Source organism: Papio anubis, chromosome 19, assembly GCF_008728515.1.
Source record: "Papio anubis isolate 15944 chromosome 19, Panubis1.0, whole genome shotgun sequence".
NCBI lineage: Eukaryota > Metazoa > Chordata > Mammalia > Primates > Cercopithecidae > Papio > Papio anubis.
Window position 1 is genome coordinate 36232282 of NC_044994.1, and position 13888 is coordinate 36246169.

Below are 13888 nucleotides of genomic sequence, written 5' to 3' on the forward strand. Positions count from 1 at the left end.
ATCCCTTTACCATTATGTAGTGGCCTTCATTGTCTCTATTCACTTAATTTACTCTCTCACCTCCTGCAAGTAGGAGGTGCATCCATCAGCACCTCCTCAGAGACAGCTTGCTTGACTACCCTTCCTAAAATAAGGCTGTCACTATGTAAAACTTGGTCTATTTTATTTTTCATTAAAACCTGAGTGTTATCTTACATAATGCTGTGGTTTCTTTGTTTCTTGTCTTTGCCCCCCTACTGGAATGTAAACTTCCTGGAGGCAGAGTTTTCTGTTTGCTTTATAGACTGTATTTGTCTCCATGGTCAATGACAGACCTATAACATTAGCTCAACAAATATTTATTTAATGTGGGAGACTATATTTGTAACTTTGGGCTAGGAGAGCATTTCTTAATTAGAAGAAGCACAAACTTTGAAGTAAAAGTGATACATTCGATGACCTTGAAATTTAAGAATTTTGTACTACAAAATCATCTTTTTTCTCCCTCGTGTCTTACAATCTGTTCTCATACAAAAGCATCTTGAATAAAGTAAAAGACAAGCCATGTAATTAAATATATAAAATAGCTCTCATAAAATAAAAGTGAAATGACAAAAGAGGTAACAAGGCAAAAATCAAATTTATAAGCAGGCCATTCACAAGAGAAAACAAGAAAATATTTAAAATGATTAACTTCACTAGTAATCAGGGAATGCAAATTAAAACCGTTTCACCACCATTAGATGAGAAAAGTAGAGAGAGAGAGAGAGAGAGAAGAAAATATAAGAATGCAAAGAAATTTGTAATTGCAGAAAGCAGTATAATTGGTACCACTACCTATGTATGTATGTTTGGGAAACCTCAGGATAATGGCACAAGATTAGGAGCATAAGAATATGTATGATAGTATCTTTCATCATTTTAAAACATTGGAAACAATTTAAATATCCAAATCCAAGAAAATGTGTGCATAAATTATGTCACTTATGTTCATAGAGTAAAATAAAAATAAAAATAAAAAAACAAGTAGGTAAATGATGCCTGATAGAAGGTCATTTCTGAGTATTTAAAAATCTAAAAATATGCTACTACATATTTCTATGTAGTAAGCATGTACTAAAACTATAAAAATATTTAAGCAAAAGATAAGTCAAAAATCTTGTAGTGGTTATTTGTGAGAAGAGAGAGGTAAATGAGATGATGATGACATACATATTGGGCCTGATTCTTCAGTCAAAAGATTTAAAAAACAAAACAAGTTTGAGATACATAGTTGCTTCATTTTAATACTCACTATAACTTTCAGTCTATTTGAAATATTTTGTTATATATGTGTGTAAATATGTATATGTTATTATGAGTTTTATTTATACTAATCTAAGATATTACTAAAACACAATTGAAATAATAGGTCACTTCCAATCTCCTAAACCCACCTAAATTCCTGCCACTATCTGATAACTTAAAATAATATATGGCTGATTCCTTTAAACTTTCCCTATATCCATATCTACATTTAGGTCTCTAACCATATGCCTTTGCATTGAGAGCACTATTGTCTTCAACAGCTGGTTGTAATCTAATACTCCCCTATTTGGGTAGACTTTACAAAAAATTAAGAAGTCAGAAATTAAGAAACCACCTAATAGTGTGGTTTGCAAAGTTATGGTAATACATTCTTGCCCCCAAACAGTCTTCTTCTTGATTCTTGAAATATGTCAAGTACTGCTTTATTCCTTTAAGGTGAATATCATCCTCTTCATTCTTCCACATTGAAATGCAAATTTTCCTAGGTATGATTTGCATTTTAATTAATCCCCTAATACTTTAGAGTTAATGAGTTTATCTAAGACTGTCTTCTGACAGAAAGGCACAGTACTAACTGAAAGGCCTTTTGATCATTTTGGGGATGTGTAAGACATACATGTGTTACTAAAAGTAGGGGTGAAGGGTACAGATTAGGGACAAAACTCTACAAGATATTCTTTAGAGACTTGACAATCTCACAGAAAGTTGGATGGGATCTATCACTTTCCTTCTTTTCATTATATTTTAGTTATAGAAGTTCTCACTTTTGTTCAAAAGTACCTAACCAACTCACTGGACAATACACTCACCAAAAAGAGCTCAAACCCTATATATATATATATACACACACACACATATATATATATATATACACACACACACACATACACACACACACACACACACATATCTCCCTGTGCTTATGACATTACTGATACCCCCACTGGTGTTATGTAGTAAGAACTTTGGGATGGAATTCCAAAATCCCGGGCTAAAACTCCAGCTACACTTATTCTAGTAAACTCTTCCTATTAACTCAAGCCTCCAACTTTTCCAAATTCTATAGGATAAACAATAATATCTATACATTTAGCTCACAGATCACTAAGGGATCAAGATGAAAGAAGATTATGAAAGTAGTTTATAAATTATATTATAATCTACTTATATACATTAATTAGGATGTTTTTCATTGCAGGTAATAATAAACTCATGTCTAACTTAAATAATAGAGGTAGCTATTTGCTCATGTTGATAGAAAGTCCAGGATTTATAGCTTAAGGCTCAATTCTATCTGGGTTTTGGCCCCATTTCTCTACAATTCTGGTACTACCTATGCCATTCTCTGAATACAAACTTCATCCTCAACCTTGTACCCTCATGGTCACAAAGTGGTTGCCAGAAGCAAATTGATGCATCTGCTTTTTCAATGATGTCCAGAAGGTATGGAAGGAGGAGGTCAAATACCATAATTATCAAATATGTTTCTGAGTGTCATATTGATTGTCTCCTATTGAAGCTCACTTACCATCTCTGTGGCCAGAGGAATGTCACACACTGATTGGCACAGGTCTTCACCATCACTTGCACAGGAGAGGTGAGACTGCATAGACTGCCTTAGGTCAACCAGAACTGGCCTCTACAGGTGTGGTTAATCCTACCTAAATTACAATGAGGGTAGATGAAATGCTTCTCCCACTTATAATCACATACCAATTGGCACAAACAGACTGTTTTATTTATTTCATTAATATGAACTATACAAATATTATTATTGCTACTTGTACTACACTACTGTTATTATTTCTACTATGATTATGATATCCTTCTAGAATTAAAGAGTAATTACAGATGAACAGAATTGTTACTGTTTTGTCAAGCACAATTAACGTGCAGTTGATCTGATTTTTTTGAAAAATAAGGTCTCACAATCAGTATGTGTTAGAGTATTGTTTTTTAAAACTCAAAACAGTTTTGTTTTTCTTTTTTCCATTTTTCTTGATCACTGGGGCGTATTATAGTGTCTTTCCATGAGAGTTAAAGTAATTATTTGCAAAGTAACCTTTCCTCTTCTCCTCATTGACTGATGGCCAATCAATTTGTCTTGAAAACTCATTGAAATTGATTCGATAAACAGAGTCAAAATGAACACAGTAGAGAAATACATACTGTAATTTGTGGAAACTACAGTAATCAAATTTGTTTTTATTAAACAAATATCTTAATAAAATGAAAGTGTCAATAACGCGCAAGTTTTGGAGGATGATTCCAACAAACTTACAGTTTTAGGGTACTCAAAACTCTATGATGAGCCCTTCCTACAATGATATTCTATGAATCTATAAACTTATGTACAAGGATTATGAAATGACCATTGCCATGATGTTCCCATTTCTTTTTTTTTTTTTTTGAGATGGAGTCTCGCTCTGTCGCCCAGGCTGGAGTGCAGTGGCTGGATCTCAGCTCACTGCAAGCTCCGCCTCCCGGGTCCACGCCATTCTCCTGTCTCAGCCTCTTGAGTAGCTGGGACTACAGGCGCCCGCCACCTCGCCCGGCTAGTTTTTTTTGTATTTTTTAGTAGAGACGGGGTTTCACTGTGTTAGCCAGGATGGTCTCGATCTCCTGACCTCGTGATCCACCCGTCTCGGCCTCCCAAAGTGCTGGGATTACAGGCTTGAGCCACCGCACCCGGCCGATGTTCCTATTTCTATTTTACTTTTAGAGAGGGCATATGAAATGATTTTGAAATTTCATATTGCCTTGTGGTTTTTAATCTAATCAACTGTATTAAATTTAATTATACTAATTAATTACATTATTATATTTATTAAGCATACAAAGATGTAGGAAACAGCCTCTTCCCTGTTGAAGCCTGAAATAGAGTTACTAATAATAGGATATCGGCCTTAAAAGTCACTAATAATATAAAATTATGAGAGGCTTATTCATGAGCATGAAATAAGACCACTAATATCAAAACTTCTTGAAGAAAGAAGATATTACTGAGAGCTAGGACTGTCAAAATAGCTTTCGTGAAAGTTACACAACTTCTGAATACGTGAACACAGGGAGGGAAACACCACACACTGGGGCCTGTCAGAGGGTGGGGGGCAAGGGGAGAGCGAGCATTAGGGCAAATACCTAATGCATATGGGGCTTAAAACCTAGATGATGGGTTGTTGGAGGAACAAACCATCATGACACATATATACCTATGTAACAAACCTGCACATTCTGCACATGTATCCCAGAACGTAAAGTAAAATAAAAAAAAAAAAGTAGTCCTCATCAAATAGAAAATACTATAATAAGGAAAGAGAAGCATAGAGAATAGTTCAGGTAAAGAGTTTATTATAAGTAAAAACACAGAGTTAGCAATGTCCAAGTTGTGTTTAGAAGACTTTGCATAGGTTAGTTTTGTCTAGAAGAGAGTTTGCATACATAACAACAGGTAAAAAGACTGGTGAGAAATGTGGTGCATTAGGTTAAAACCTTGAACATTAATATTAATAGATATCATTTAAAAAGCACAAATAAGGTGCCCAGAACCATAAGCAATACATTTGGAAATACTTAGTCTTTACAACAACCCTGTGAAGTAGGGAAAATGAACACAGAGGTTCATGATAGAGCAAGTAGCTACATCTTGAAACCAGGACTTATTTCATTTACCATTACAGTCTATGGAAGATAGTGACATATTATTGAATTGGGGAAAAAGATGATATATGGAATTTGTGTTTTTAAAAACACTGACCTAGAACTAATTAGTGTATAGAATGCTTTGAAATGAAGTGTCTGAATATAGAAGACTTGCTGTATGACTTGATATACTGTCTAAATAATTTATAAGATTCGTTGTACTACCTAAGTAGTTTATAACAAGTGGCAAAGGTTCAAGTAGAATTATATAATGTGTAAAAGAAAGAAATTTTAAAGGTATTATGATGAAAATAATAATAGACTAGGAAGACTGTTAGGTGTGAAAGAGTAGAAGGGAAGAGTCAATACTGACTTGAAGGCAATGGGGGAGTGTGATACTATCACACATAGAACAAAAGAAATTGCATGGCAATGCCATTTTTTTTTTTTTTTTTCTGAGACAGAGTCTCACTCTGTTCCTCAGGCTGGAGTGCAATGGCACAATCTTGGCTCACTGCAACCTCCACCTCCCGAGTTCAAGCAGTTCTCCTACCTCAGTCTCCCTAGTAGCTGGGATTACAGGTGCCTACCACCACGCCCAGCTAATTTTTTGTATTTTTAGTAGAGATGGGGTTTCTCCATATTGGCTAGACAGGCTGGTCTTGAACTCCTAACCTCAGGTGATCCACACTCCTTGGCCTCCCAAAGTGCTGAGATTACAGTCGTGAGCCACTGCGCCCGGCTGGCAATGCTAGTTTTAATAGACTACTGAAGATATGCACTTTAACTGAACTGATTTTAAAATGATGAAATACTTTAAGGTAAATCATTCTAGCAAGTGATAATCCAAAATGAGATGTAAAGATGATACATATTTGAGATTGACTAATTTAAAAGGTTGTAGTGGCCACCAAATTATTTTCTGAGTATTTCTCTCTTGTACCATTACCACTTTTATCAGCACTGATTCTACCATTCATATACATAGTTTCACAGAAATCACCATATTTGTAAAACATGACATTAATCTTAGACTATACTTATTTAGTTCATGAGTAAGCAACTGACAAAAGCTGAGCCAGTAAGTATTTTTCCCCATACATTTGGAATTGAGACCAAACAGCTTCAGCACAGCAAGACTTATCTCACTCAAAGAGGAGAATAAAAGAGGAGAATAAAATAGTGATGTCTATTTTCCAGGATATCCAATGGTAAACAAAGAAAGATTGCTTGGAGCAAAAGCAAATAATAAACCAGATATATAAAAAGAAGTAGAGATGGGAGGCAGAAAAAGAAGATTCTGTGCCATGAATTACTCTTTTAGTCTATGTCTGAGGATAAGCTGTAACTCTGCCTTGGAGGCCCTGGAGACACCTTATAATATCCTAATAAGAAATGGTTCTCTTTATGCAAAAGGTTTGCCAGATTTGGCAAATAAAACTAGAGAACTCCCAGTTAAATTTGAATGTCAGGTAAATGAAGACTTTTTTAGTATAAGTATGTCCCGTGCAATGTTTGGGATATATTTATGTTTAAAACTATTTGTTGTTTATCTAAACTTCACATTTTACTGGATGGTCTGTATTTATCTAGCAACTTTCTTTAGAGTTGAGTCATGTAGAGTTGGTTACTGTTTTCTTTTGTGTATGTGTGTGTGTGGGTGTAACCAAAATACTACTAAAATTGAATTGTTGCAGTTATGAGAAATGGTGGCATTTTTGAGAAAAGAAATAAGACAAGTCTGATAACTGAATTTTAAAAGAAACCCCTAATCAATTATTCTGTGATTTCCTAATTTACTGACCAATCAAAGCATTAGAATGTCTGCCATGGCCAATTTTTAAAACTCTGATGTTGTTCGTATAACTGTACTTGGATCATTCATCAAAATCAAAGACCTTGAGAATGAAGATCATGTCATTTGTGTGTGTGTGTGTATGTGTGTGTGTGTGTCCCACAACACGTAATTCAAGCTTGATCACACTATGAACACTAAATAAATACTAGTAAGATTAAAATTTTCATCATATAGTTTACAGGCATCATTAGCTCTCTTTTTTCCTACTTCGGTTTTTGCTCCCTATGCTCTAAACTATATTTGAGATTCTTTGAAAGTTGAGAAGCCCTAAAGGACCTCACAATGTTAAAATTGCATTAAAATGAAGAAGAAGAAAGAGGTCTGGGGAGGGGTGGAAAACAAAAGCCCAAAGAAAATGTGAAAGAAAATCCAGCCTTTTCACTAAACACTTCAAGCTCTCCCGCTTCAGCCTCTGCAGGCAGCAATTACATTTCGAAGGAAAATGTTTTACAATTGTAATTACACATAATAGGAGGAATGTATTTTTCCTTCATCTTACTCCCATGGCGAGTCAATTTAATTTTTAAATACAAGAGACATAATTGATTTTAGCCCTAGATTAGCACTGAAAATGATCTATATGTGTTCTCGCTAATGGAACAAGAGAATTGGTCCTCCTTGGAGACTTTTACCCAAAACTGTTCATGCAACAATTACTAGAGTCTGACAGGTTAGTGTTCAAGGAGAGGGATGTGGGAGGGAAACACCCCACTGATTAACAATTGAGCAAAATAATTAATATTATGCTCTTCTCAGTTAATTATAGATTAGGCACAAATATATTATCATCATACAGGCTACAAAGTGATGAGATTGCTCAGAGGAGCCTTTGCCTGTTCACCAGAAAATGGGCATTCTGTGAGGGTTTCAGGGCAAACCCATTTCTTGATGGGGTTCTCGTGGGAGGGGATGGATTAGAGATGAACTCATTTTTTTTTCAATTTTCAGTAATGACAGACCTATCTCTTATCTGGCAATGAATTTTCCATCTGCTTCTTTACCCAACTGCCAGGCAGCTGATGGGTGACTGAAGTAGAACAGCTTAAGGCAAAGCTATGAAATAGGCAGTTTATGCTCTGCCATTTTGCCATCAAAACCAGCCCTTAAGCACATATTCTGAGTTCAGTTCTTACTCTTACTGAGTTGTCAACTAATCCCCCCCTAAAGCAGGATTAGTAACTGGGATATTAGCTTCTAAGACTATAATTCCCAGGTGTATTTGCATTTTAATCAAAGACTCCAAGAAGGCCGATTGGGCCTGGGCCCATCACTGGCAAGGTAGTGCGGAGACCTAGGATCCAGTTCACACCAGTCCGTTTACCAGCCAGGTAACTTCTAAGCTATAAAACAGGATTATGCTCACCTCATGAAATTGCTGTGATAATTAAGTAAATTACATAGTATATTGTGACTGCCACAAGCAGGGTGCTCAACACCTTTGAGTATGTCTTAAGTTGGGGGAATAACTCTTCAGGTCTGAAAGGAAAGAAGATACAGTGATTATGCTATGTGATCCTGGAGAGTCACTTCACCTGTTAGGGCTTCAGTTGCATCACTTTTAAAAGAAGAATGCTAACCCGTATGCTATCTAAGTTCCTTTCCCCTTATAAAGTTCTAAAACTTTATTTCTGCAAATTACTAGTGCTCTCCTTGGTAGCACACACACAGGTGAGGACATGTAATTACGGAACACCCAGCCCTTACAGTAGTGAATAAAGACGGGCTTTGAAAACATTGTTTAAATATGACTAGCTCTTAAATATGGGCTGTGTTCACATTTGGGCATTTGCAGTTGGCAGTTAGAAATAGTGGGGGAGATGTGTCCTTGCAAATTTACTGGGGAAATGGAACAAGGAAGGGGCTGAAGTAACAGTAAATTCTCTCAACTTCAACTGGCTAGAAAGCTAATTTACAAGTCCTGCCTCTATTAAACTTTTTGACAGCCCCAATTCTCTGACAGATTTGGAGCATATGGTAAAATCTCACAACCAACTGACCATTCATCTCTGAGGTCTTGCATCAACCTGCCATATGATTTTACATCTATCAAAGCATGGCAGTTTACAGACATCTTGAGAAATGAAAAGATAGCATGTATTTCTCTTTGTGTGTCTATGTGTCTATGTCTGTGGACATCTCTGTGTGTGTACATTTGTACATCTGTGTCTATCTCTGTCTATTGTGCATGTTTTCTTTCCCAAATAGATTATCTTCGGTAGATTTAGGAATCATATAGCTTGTCCTTAATGTGGCTATTCAATATATGGAAAATTATCTGTATTGCTAGGAAAACCTACAATTCACTGGGTAGCTAAATTACTTATGAGTGGTTTAGTGTACCTTTGATGCTGAAATTCAAACACCCAAGCATACACATAAGAGTTTGAAATGGTGGTAAGCTGGTCCCATGAACCCCACTACAATCCCTAGAGAAAGCCATAGGCCATGTTAAAACGATTGTTCCCCCACTCTAGTTCATATGACCAGATTCCTTCAACACCAACTGACTAGCCCAAAGGCTCTTTACTTTGGTTTCCTTATTACAAATGCATTCCTATAAAGTTCAAAAGATATACTGAGGGCTTAAAAATTCTAAAACGAGCAATTATGAATATTATAGTAAAATAGCTCATGCGTAGGTTGAAATACTGGTCACATATTTGGCATAGTATTAGAAGTGATTATCTTCTTGAAGAACTTCAATTTCTCATCTTCTCGCCTCAATGAATAGGTGAGCAATATTCGCTCTAAGGACATTAATGTATCCTTAATGAATTATTATTGAAATTGTATGGAAATGGGAATTATTTGTGAAGAAATCAACATTTGCTCATTTTGCTCATGGAAAAATTCAGATGCTAGGTAAGTTAATCAAATGTTCCCTTGAAGGAGCGCAGCATGGAGGCTTATAACTGTGAAATCTTCATTTAAAAAAAAATGTTATGTGTGGCAGACCAGTATAATGATAATGGAGTAGGTATTTTAAATCATTTAAAGGGATAAGAGAACCTTTAACTTCAGTAGAATTAAACATTGGGTCCCACTTCTTATATCATTTACATAACAAATTAATTAAAATATATTTGCCTTTTGAAATCATTATTTGAGTAGTCACATTAATGTTTACGTGAAAACGACCAAATGGAGTGGCTTATGCCTGTAATCCCAGCACATTGAGAAGAGGAGGCAGGTGGATGATTTGAGATCAGGAGTTTGAGACCAACGTGGCCAACATGGTGAAACCTCGTCTCTACTAAAATTACAAAAATTCACTGGGCCTGGTGGAGAGCACCTGTAATGCCAGCTACTCAGGAGGCTGAGGCAGGAGAATCACTTGAATCCAGGAGGTGGAGGCTGCAGTGAGCCAAGATTGCGCCACTGCACTCCAGCCTGGGTGACAGAGAGACTCCATCTCAAAAAAAAAAAAAGCTTGTGTAAAAAGAATACTGGGTCTGGCGCGGCGGCTCACATCTGTAATCCCAGCACTTTGGGAGGCCGAGGCGGGCGGATCACGAGGTCAGGAGATCAAGACCATCCTGGCTAATATGGTGAAACCCCGTCTCTACTAAAAGTACAAAAAAATTAGCCGGACGCGGTGGCGGGCGCCAGTAGTCCCACCTACTTGGAAGGCTGAGGCAGGAGAATGGCGTGAACCCCAGAGGCGGAGCTTGCAGTGAGCCGAGATGGCGCCACTGCACTCCAGCCTGGGCAACAGAGCAAGACTCTGTCTCAAAAAAAAGAAAAAAAAAAAAAGTACTGAGCATTAGAATAAAGATAAGAATCTGTGAATGGATGGACTGTCTGTTATGTCTGTTATGTGCAAGACATTACACCTGTTTTCCTCAAGTGGATGTTCTGGAAGGAAGTTTCACAATCATCTTTGGTTGTGTTTACAAGATAATCACTTTCAGACTCAAAGGAATCACTTCTTTTTCTAAATATTTTGCATTCTAGATTGTTGGCACATCTGCTCCTTTGACTTCTCCTGTATTATTATCTTCCTCTGACATTTAGCTTCCCGGGTAAAAATATTTGAAACTCTGAGACAGTGGCTACAGACTCACAGAATTCCATTTGAAGATAATTTCCTTTGTCTCTCTCTCTTCCTAATAGAATACAAGTTTCTTGAGAATTAGACTTATGTCTTATTTTAATTCTCCACAGCTCTTAACATGATGTCATTTAGATAATAGGCAATCAATAAATATTAGTTGAATCAATGAATTCATATCTATTCAGGGTTAAGAGTGCAAAAAGGCATGCAGTGGCCAAGCGATTGAGCGGAGCCCATTTCTGCAATGATAGAAACTGTATTATTGGCTTCATTAACACCTAAATGACTGAATTGATTACTAGCTATAATGATTAGAAACTTTTTTTCTGCCTAGGGCACTGTGCTTAGCACTTGTAATCAATTATATATTTACAAGGAACCTGAATAGTAGCTTATACTTATTTTGCAGATGCAGAGGAAACTCAGGCACAGACTGATTTAGTAACTGGGCCAAGGTCACACAGTGAGCAAGTGTCATAGGCAGGTTTCTACCATCTGCCATTCTATTTTAATGGGAATGGAATTACCTCTATTCCGTCACCTCTAGAGCATGTCTGGTCAACAATCCCTTAACTGAGTTTCCCCATTGTTTCAGTACTACAGTAAGAATAAAGGCATATTCCAGTTGGATTAATTTGAGGAGACTTTAGTAAGTGGACAGTTTACAAAAGCCCTTAAGTAATAGGTATGAAAAAAAAAAATTCTACAGGGGTAATGTAGTACCTTGAGGTTAGTTAATCTTGTCACAAAAATGAGGGTTCAAAGGTTGGAAATAGTCACTAGAACCTGGAGAGGAAGACACTCTATGGAGAGCTCCTCATCCACCCCCAAACCCCTTTCTTCCTACCCTCTCCTCACACTCACTGTTTGGAGGGGTGATGTGCAGTTGAGTGGTAAGGCCAGACTGAGGTGACCCAACAGGGAAGAAAATAGGGGAACAAACTCTGATCTGCCAGTACTTTTCATTGGTGATATCCAAGAGTGATGGATTCTATTTGCGAGATTCATGTAAATCAGCTTCCTAGAAGAGAGAGCAGGTAGAAAATGATGGAGGGTGGTTCTGGAGGAGCAAACCGAAGGTTTCAAGAAAACCTATCACATGAAATAAGTAAAAAATAGAATTGTGCTCTGGGATTTGAGGTCTTTGGGGGCAGGGGAATCTATGAAACAGGGTAAGTCTTGGCTAACTTTTTTCAAAAAAAATTTATAAAGTTATAAAAAAATAATTATTCACTGCTGAGTTCAATTTAAGCCTGTTTTTTTTTTATTAAAGGAATGGCATCAAGAGCAAACTTATAATGCACCCAAGATATTAATTGGAAAGCAGTTGTAACTAAGAATGAGGGCAGAGAAATAATGGCAGCACATTTAGCACAGTGGGTAGCTCTGCTTTGTCAGATCAAAATGGCCCCCAGACTGGGAGGGATGCGTTTCAATTCCACTTTAACAGTCATGGCACCCTGGAGGAGGAATGGAAAAATGCCAGCTAACATTTTTAATGTTGCCCTCTAGAGTCAGTATTTCTTTTCTTTCAACTCAACCTTTTGCTTTACTCAACCTACAGACTCTAAATGTTCTTACCAGCTCAAATCCTAATTACTATTACTTTCGCAGCTGTGACACCACATCAGTTTCTGCTGACCTCAGAATGTCGCTTCTTTGCATCCTAGGAGATCCTTTAATCTTCCCTATCTACCACCCACACTCTGGGTGCCCCGCATGAATCAGCGTGACTGTCATGGTTTGGTTAGCGAATTGATAGAAACACTCAATACTTGCATAAATAGCTAAATGAATCAGTAAGTTGGAAATAACACATTTCCCTACAGGTGAAGGTAGCTGGAGAGCAGGAATGGGAGGTAGGCAGGAGCCAGCTCTTTGGTTTTAGAATTTATCTATTGTACAATTTAAAACCTATAGTTTTTAAGTGGCTGTTTTAAAAGTATCTTACTTATATATTCCTAGTATTAATGAAATCTCTGAGTTCAGATAGAAAGAAGTGAGGAGAGAAAGTGAGGGATATAAGTGTGTGTAGGAACTGGGTGGAGAGAGAGAGAAGGGTTAGTGACGAGTACTGAAGCCTTCCCTGAATGCTATTTCTTAAAGAGTAGAAAAGGGTAATTTCTGGATGTCGCTGAAGACAAACTATTTAATCACTGGATCAGTAGAGGGCAACTTACTAATACTATTTAGCTAATTTGCCCCAAAATTTGCTGAGACTTTTTTTTTTAAGATAAGAACTTTCAACCTATAAAGAAACCAAAGGTTTAGATCTAAAGGGAAAAATAATTCTACCATAAGATTTACACTATGAACTAAGCCATCTTAGGTAACCACAGATATGTATCTCAACCACTGCCTCTGCATGGGTAATTATCTTAACAAGTGGGTCCAAATTGCCCCATTGTTTCTTAGAATTCTTTATAGCTTCTTACATTTTTAATAAAATAAGGTTTTTAAAACTCCTCATGGGCTTTTTTTTTTTTTTTTTTTTTTTTTTCCTTCTCTTTGCTTTTTACCTGTGCATGCTTTGGAGAAGAAAAGAGCTCTGTTTTATTGTTTGTTTTACTTTCCTTGGTTGTGTTTTCTATTTGGGACAAGATTGCTTTAGATACAGTATAGGCAAAATCGCTAGCTACTGATCTTATCATATACCTAGATGATATAGAATCTGGAGTAGACACGAAACAATGTAAGTCAGAATTAGCGTGATTCTGGGCCACTTTAGTATGTTTACTATTGACCTTTCAGACTATTCCACCCGGGAGTTATGGTCTGTTGATTCTGCTGGATTTATGCATACTTCAAAACACTGACCCATTCATCCTTTGTCCTCAGCTTCCACCTAGATTGTTGGCTATCAGTTAACAACATCAGACACTAGTTATAAATTTCCTTTCCATGTCAGGACACAGAACAGCTTAGGGTAACAACTTTTCTTAGAAAAATTGAAATTTTTCCTTAGATATAAAAATAGATGTATAAGATTCTATATAAAAGAGAAAATATATAAACCATGCTTTTCTAAATCAAGGATGGATGGATTA